At 33.6% G+C, this 6901-nt stretch overlaps 1 protein-coding gene and 1 long non-coding RNA gene across 3 annotated transcripts in view; one reads left to right on the plus strand and one right to left on the minus strand.

Moving 5' to 3' along the window:
• Positions 1 to 6901, plus strand: part of LOC106478357 (glutamate receptor ionotropic, kainate 2-like) — a 126230-nt gene that overhangs the window by 58776 nt on the left and 60553 nt on the right. The window lies entirely within an intron of this gene.
• Positions 1552 to 6901, minus strand: part of LOC111085015 — a 24201-nt gene continuing 18851 nt past the window's right edge. The window contains exon 4 of the long non-coding RNA XR_002609878.1: positions 1552 to 1627. This is a non-coding gene — a long non-coding RNA (uncharacterized LOC111085015). The remainder of the gene's footprint in view (positions 1628 to 6901) is intronic.

Raw genomic sequence — 6901 nt, forward strand, 5'->3', positions numbered from 1 at the left:
AACTAATTAATTACTTAACTACTTACTTCTACTACTTACTATTTTACTTATTATCGTATACTAAAATAAATAAATAATTACTATACTAACTTAACTAACACACACACATATATATATATATATATATATATATATATATACATACATTTCATATTTATTAGTTTGTGTTGTATAAACAGAATTAAGTTATTGTGAACCTATCCCTCATAATATTTATATGTGTGTCCCCTAATCCGACCATTCTTATCATCAAGTAGAAAAAAGATAATTCATCAACATTATCAATTCCCTTAACAATCTTCAACACCTCAACCAGATCCCCTTTAGCTCTTCTTTTTCAAACGAAAACAATTTTAGAGATCTTAATCTTTTCTCGTATCACAACCCCTCCATCCCAGGCACCATTCTAGTAGTCCTGCTTTGAACCCTTTCCAACAATCCAATGTCCTTCCTAAGGTAAGGATCCCAAGACCGAACACAATATTTTAAATGTGGCCTCACCAGTGACTTATACAGTGAAATTATAACCTCTTTAGATTTGCATTCAATATTTCTGTAGATACAACCTAAAATCCCATTTGCTCTACCACTAGCAACAACACACTGCTCGGATGGCTTAAGAGACTGGTGAACAATTACACCAAGATCCCATTCTTTTATGACACTGTTAAGGTTATTTCCATCCAAATTATACTTATAATTCAAATTATGATAACCCTTACACATTATCTTGCATTTATTATAACTGAAATCCATCTGCCATTTATTTGCCCAACTCACTAAATGATCTAAATCTTTTTTATAAAGTAGCATCCTCCTCCTCACAGCCAGCAACACTCAAGACCTTAATATTATCTGCAAATTTAAGTAATTTGTTAAGTATTCCTTCATCTATGTCATTGATGTAAATCAAAAAGAGCAGAGCTCTTAAGACTGAGACCTGAGGTACTACACTTGTGACATTAATCCAGTTTCACTGATTCTATTCTTTCTTCCAACCAGCTACTCTTCAATACAATTAGCTAACTTACCCTTCATGCTTATAGAGATAATCTTTGCTACAAGCCTTTTATGTGGCACCTTGTCAAGTGCTTTTTGAAAATTCAGACACAGTAAATATACACCTTTACCCTCATCTACATAAGCAGTGACATTTTTAAACAATGTCAAAAGATTTGTAAGGAAAGATTTTTCCTTAGTGAAACCATGTTGAATATCCAATAAAATTCTGAACATTATTACATGGCTTTGCAAAGCATATTTTATCAGACCTTCTAAAACTTTTCCAACAACTAATGTAAGCCTAATAGGTCAACAGTTACTGGACAATTTTATCACCTCTCTTGAAAAGAGGAGTTACATTAGCTAATTTTCAATCCTTTGAAACCTGCCCACTATTCAAGGAATTACACAAAATAGTAGCAAGTGGCTCACATATCCAATTCTTAACTTCTTCAAAACCCTTGTGAAAATATTATCTGGTCCAGGAGTCTTATCGTTCTTTAAACTTCCCAATGTTTTCTTAATAAGCTCAAAATTTATGTGATAATCTTCTTCGATATTGTTTCTATCTATCAACAATTCAAGATGAGGAATATTGCTTAAATCTTCATTAGTAAAAACTGATCTGATAACCTTCAGTTATGGGCCTTCCTTTATCATCCCTCAAAGGTCTTACCCCATCTTAACATTTTGTTCATCTTTAATGTATTTAAAGGAATCCTTACAATTAATTTTTACATTTTCAACCAACTTTTTTCATACATCCTTTTTGATGCTCTAATTTCCTGTTTGACCAACTTTCTTGATATTCTATAATCTTTGACATCTCCTGTCATACCAATGAATTTAAATTTCTTAAATTTTTGGTGCTTTTCTTTAATTTTATCCCTTATACCTTTTGTGAATCAATCTGGTTATCTACTTGAAGCCACCTTTTTTTTTCTATAAGGAATATGGATATCTTGAATACTTACAAATTTTCCACACTTGATCAGTGTCTTCAAATACGTCAGCTGCCCAATTCACAAGTTAATTCTTGTTACATCCCTTCAAAATGTACTTTTTTGAAATTTGTAACCAAAATATCATTATTCTTGATCTCTATATGCAGCAAAACCTAATACAGTAATAATCACTTGCACTCAGATTTTCCCCAAGTTCCACCCTTTCAACCATTTCTATATTACAAGAAAAATAAATCTAAAATAGCATTCTTTCTAGTAGGTTCCATAACGAATAAGTGAATAAAATCCTCTTAAACAGTTTCCAGAAATCTCATGGTTTAACTCTAGCATTTCCCAATCTATGAGCATGAAATTAAAACCACCCATAATTATGACCTCATTAACAGTTGAAATTTTAATCTCACTGTAAAGTTTCTCATTAATTTTATCAGTATCATCTGGTAGTCTGTAGCAAATTCTCACTAATAGAAAAAAGCTAATAGAAAACTAAATGGATTCAATCTTATTGCTATTATCTTTGATATTGTCAACTTTAACAGGCTGTAACTCATATTTTACATATAAAGCCACTCCTCCTCTCTTTATTACTTCATCCCTATTAAATAAGCCATGCATTTCAAAGAAATTCCTGCCTTAAAAATCATCTACATTTAAACATGTCTCAGTTATTCCCATTATATCAAAATCCTCCTTTCCTACCAGCGCTCTAAAGTCAACTATTTTATTTCTTATACTTCTAGCATTACAATAGTAACAATTAAGCCTACCTTAGAACTAGTTTTATAATAATTTCCTATGCTAACCTTTTTTACATCTTTTTTTTTGCGTTTAGTTTATCCTGGGCCTCTCCATTCTCTAATCCAAGTTTTAAACTTCCCTTACAGCTGAGTTGATAACCATCGCAAACAAGCCAGCTCCTACTCTATTTAAATGTAAACCATACATTTCAAAAAGCCCCCTTCTCCCATTAAACTGATGCCACAACTCTAACCAGCCAATCTGCTCATCTTTACATATTAACCTAAGCCTAGCATTCAGCTTTAGTGATCTACTTATATTTTCATCATAAGAATGAATTATCGGCAGTACCCCTGACACAATTAAGTTATGGCCTATTCTTTAAATGCCTTTATCAGCCCATTGTACGTATCAGTTAGCTCCTCTGACCTAACTTTCCCTACATTATTAGCCCCTAAGTGCACAACACAAGCCGCATCATTGATATCCCCTTTACTATATCTCTAGCTCTACCAGTTATATCCTCCACCCGTGCCTCTGGTTAGCATAAATAATTATTTTCTCCTTAGTTACCTCACAGACTATCCTATCCACATGCCTTGTTAAAGAATCACTTATAACTTTCTTAAGTTTATCATTCACATCCTTCTCTCTCCCCTTTGTTTTCTTTCCCTCCAATAGTTCTCCATATGCACAAGCCAAAGGCTGAAATCTGTTGCTCAGTATAACATGTTCATTGCAATTAAATCCACTACTTTTAGTCCCAGTAGTACTATTTCTAACAACCTGAAAGCTTCTCTTGAAATCCTGCTGCCATTTCCTACAGTGTCCACTGCAGGATAGCCTGCAAACTCTAGAAGCAAATTGCACATTTCCACTGATAGCTTCTTTAAAAATACATACTAGTCCCGAGTTCCCAGAAGTGTTAATACAAGACAAATAATTCTAGCCAGACTAATGCTACTCAGAGCAACCACGGCCATATTTAAACCACTACATCGGCACTTGGGAGTGATATAACACACTAAATACTAATACAGAGACTGAAATCAGTCATATCATGGTTCAATAAAACGTAGAAAGGAGTATGACCCTTTCACTCTCTTTGCTGCTACCAGCCAACCAAACAAGTACCTCCTTTTGTGCCTTACAATTTGTTCTCGTCATTATGAAGTAGACTCCCACTTTTGGCTTTTGCAACTGACCATTCAAATACCACATGTCCATCATTCCATACGGCTCTTACCGTAGAAAATATACCAGTTAAAAACATAAAGAATAATATGCGGATCCAGTTAGATTAAGCTAAATGAAATGAATTTCATCAGCTGGATATATAAGAAAATGTTTGATCAAGTCAGCCAAAGACATGAAATGAATATACGAGAAGAGACTGGCATTGATTATAACAACTGATTATCATGTGGAGTGATAGACATCTTATGTTTGACCAATGGCCAAACCTCGCAGTTTAATTCATATAGAGTAAAAATGTGACGTATAAAAGGATGTATTTGTCTGGTTGCCTGGCAACAAAAAGGTTGTGAAAGTATCATACTCTGGAGAAATTAACTGAGCTTCATCACAAGATTAATGACAAAGTTTGTCTAAAGAAAATGGGTATAACTTTTGAGAGACTTGAAGGCTAAACTGATAACGACCTATATTCTAGGTCTCAGCAGTACATTATTCAACAAGAAAATTAACACCTAGCTAATAAGGTTTAGCCCTTGAGCAATCTGGTAAGATCTTCTAATGATGTTGCGAATGAAGGAGCACGTCGACTGAGGGAACAGGTAAAGACGGAACAGAGATCATATTCGTCCACTGGAGGAAAGAGGGTGGAAGTATAGAAGTGGAAATAGCGTACAAGTTGTGGAAAGAACAGATTCTATCTAATAAAATTGAACTGGGCATTATTACTAAAATATCCTGGATGATATTATTGGGGGAATAATCTTATCAGTATTCTTATTCACAGTAGGTATCTGGTTTTAAAATATATATATATATAAATATACTCAATTAGAATCTGACAATTGGAGGGAAAAATAGCTTCTGGCTTGGCTTTGTTAAGCTCTTCTAGCATATAAATGAAAAACAAATGTGAAAGACGTGTTATATAAATGTTAGAATACAAAAAGAGAACCAATATCAAACTATTTCACGTTTGTGCCCAATTATCTTGATAAATAATCCCTTAGGATAAGCAAGAAATTATCCCAATGCGAAAGACAAATAGTGACGGATCCACTAGACATCAGTCTTTCAAAATTCAACCAACTCCCATACTAAAGCCTTCCTCGACTAGACTCACTTCATAATACAAGTGTAGTATTTATAAAACTCAGCCTTAAATATATTTTTTTTCATAGTTTCTCTTAATTAAGAAACTAAACTTTTCTATAGTCGTTTCTCTCCATAAAATATTACGCCAGCGATCCGTGATATTTCGATCTTATCCGTATAAACTTTAAAACAGAGTCAAGACAAATACGTTGAATATGTAACAGAAGTAAAATCCTGCCCTTGAATATAAAATAGTACATTGGTTATGGTATGTGGCCGCTTGGTAAAGGTTCTGTTAAGCAACGTCTGTACCACAAAACAATTCAAGTCAAATGTGTTTTCTGGAAAAACGATGTAGCTCAAGTTTTATGATTTTGTTAAAATTATACGATCGAATCATCATTCACAAGAGACGTCTGTTCCCCAAGGATGGAAAGGAATTTAACTTTTAAAAAACAACTGTAGTAGTATGACATGCCTTATAATAAACGAAAGACAAATCGGTCTGAATGATAATTTAATGTATTAATGGCCATCAAACTAATGTTATTAGTTTACGAGTTAATTAAAACAAATTCAAGACAGATAAAATGCAAGTGGAACCAATAGCTATATTGTATGTCCAATAAATTAATAGATCAATACATTTAAGATATAAGCGACTTCACCTTCAAACCTTTGATCTAGCTTGTTAAATTATGTGTCACCTAAAGTGCTATTCATTTTGAAAATATCAGGTACATTTTTCATTTAAATTTTGTTTTGGCACGTATAGTTAAAAGTTTGTTTGTTTTGTTTTTTGAATTTCTCGCAAAGCTACACGAGGGCTATCTGCGCTAGCCGTCCCTAATTTACAAGTGTAAGACTAGAGGGAAGGCAGCTAGTCATCACCACCCGCCGCCAACTCTTGGGCTACTCTTTTACCAACGAATAGCGAGATCGACCGTCACATTATAACGCCCCCACAGCTGAAAGGGCGAGCATGTTTGGTGGGACGGGGATTCGAACCCGCGACCCTCAGATTGCGAGTCGAGCACCCTAACCACCAGGCCATGCCAGTTAAAAGTTTGCAAACTTCAATATTTCATCAAATATCTCAACTCCATAAAATACTTATTAAACCATAAAGCATGAATTAACTGGTTATAAGGTACACGAATTAGTTAACTTACGGTACATCAACGTCTTATTATAAAAGTGTCGTGTAATTAACTATTGAACACGGTCAACATAACAGTTACATTTTTTTTTTCACTTTTATTACCCCCTATAAATATTCTATGCTACATTAAAGTAAGCGTATTTGGTTTGACAAATCAAAATGTTATATAAGTACGAAAAGGAGTAAAAAAAAAATTCAATTTAGAACCTTTTTTAATATACTGCTCCTGATTATCCACTGTTACTCACTACTGTTTGCAAATATAATTAACAAAAACAGAGAAACCAAAAACATAGTTTTACATCCGTCAAACAAGGTATGGATGAATGTATTTTCATATATATATTATACTTTCTAATAATAGGATAAAAATTGACCGTGATAAAACAAATTGAAAATTATCTTGCTATCTTTACAACATATAATGATTAATTTTAGTGTTTCCAAAAGACGACCTCACGACTAATCAAAATTATGTACGTATTTTGGTTTGTTTTGTCTAACTTAGGAACTGAAGCGTTAAATTAATATACTCGCCAATCTTAATTACGAAATTTTGTTTCGACTTGTCACGAACAATGGGCCTTGTGAATCGTCGAGGTAAAACATTAATCGACAAAGACAAGCGTTAAACTAATATACTCGCCGATCTTAATTACGCTAATTTGGTTTCGACTCGTCACGAACAATGGGCCTTGTGAATCGTCGAGGTAAAACATTAATCGACAAAGACAAGCGTTAAATT

Source organism: Limulus polyphemus, unplaced genomic scaffold (assembly GCF_000517525.1).
Source record: "Limulus polyphemus unplaced genomic scaffold, Limulus_polyphemus-2.1.2 Scaffold203, whole genome shotgun sequence".
NCBI lineage: Eukaryota > Metazoa > Arthropoda > Merostomata > Xiphosura > Limulidae > Limulus > Limulus polyphemus.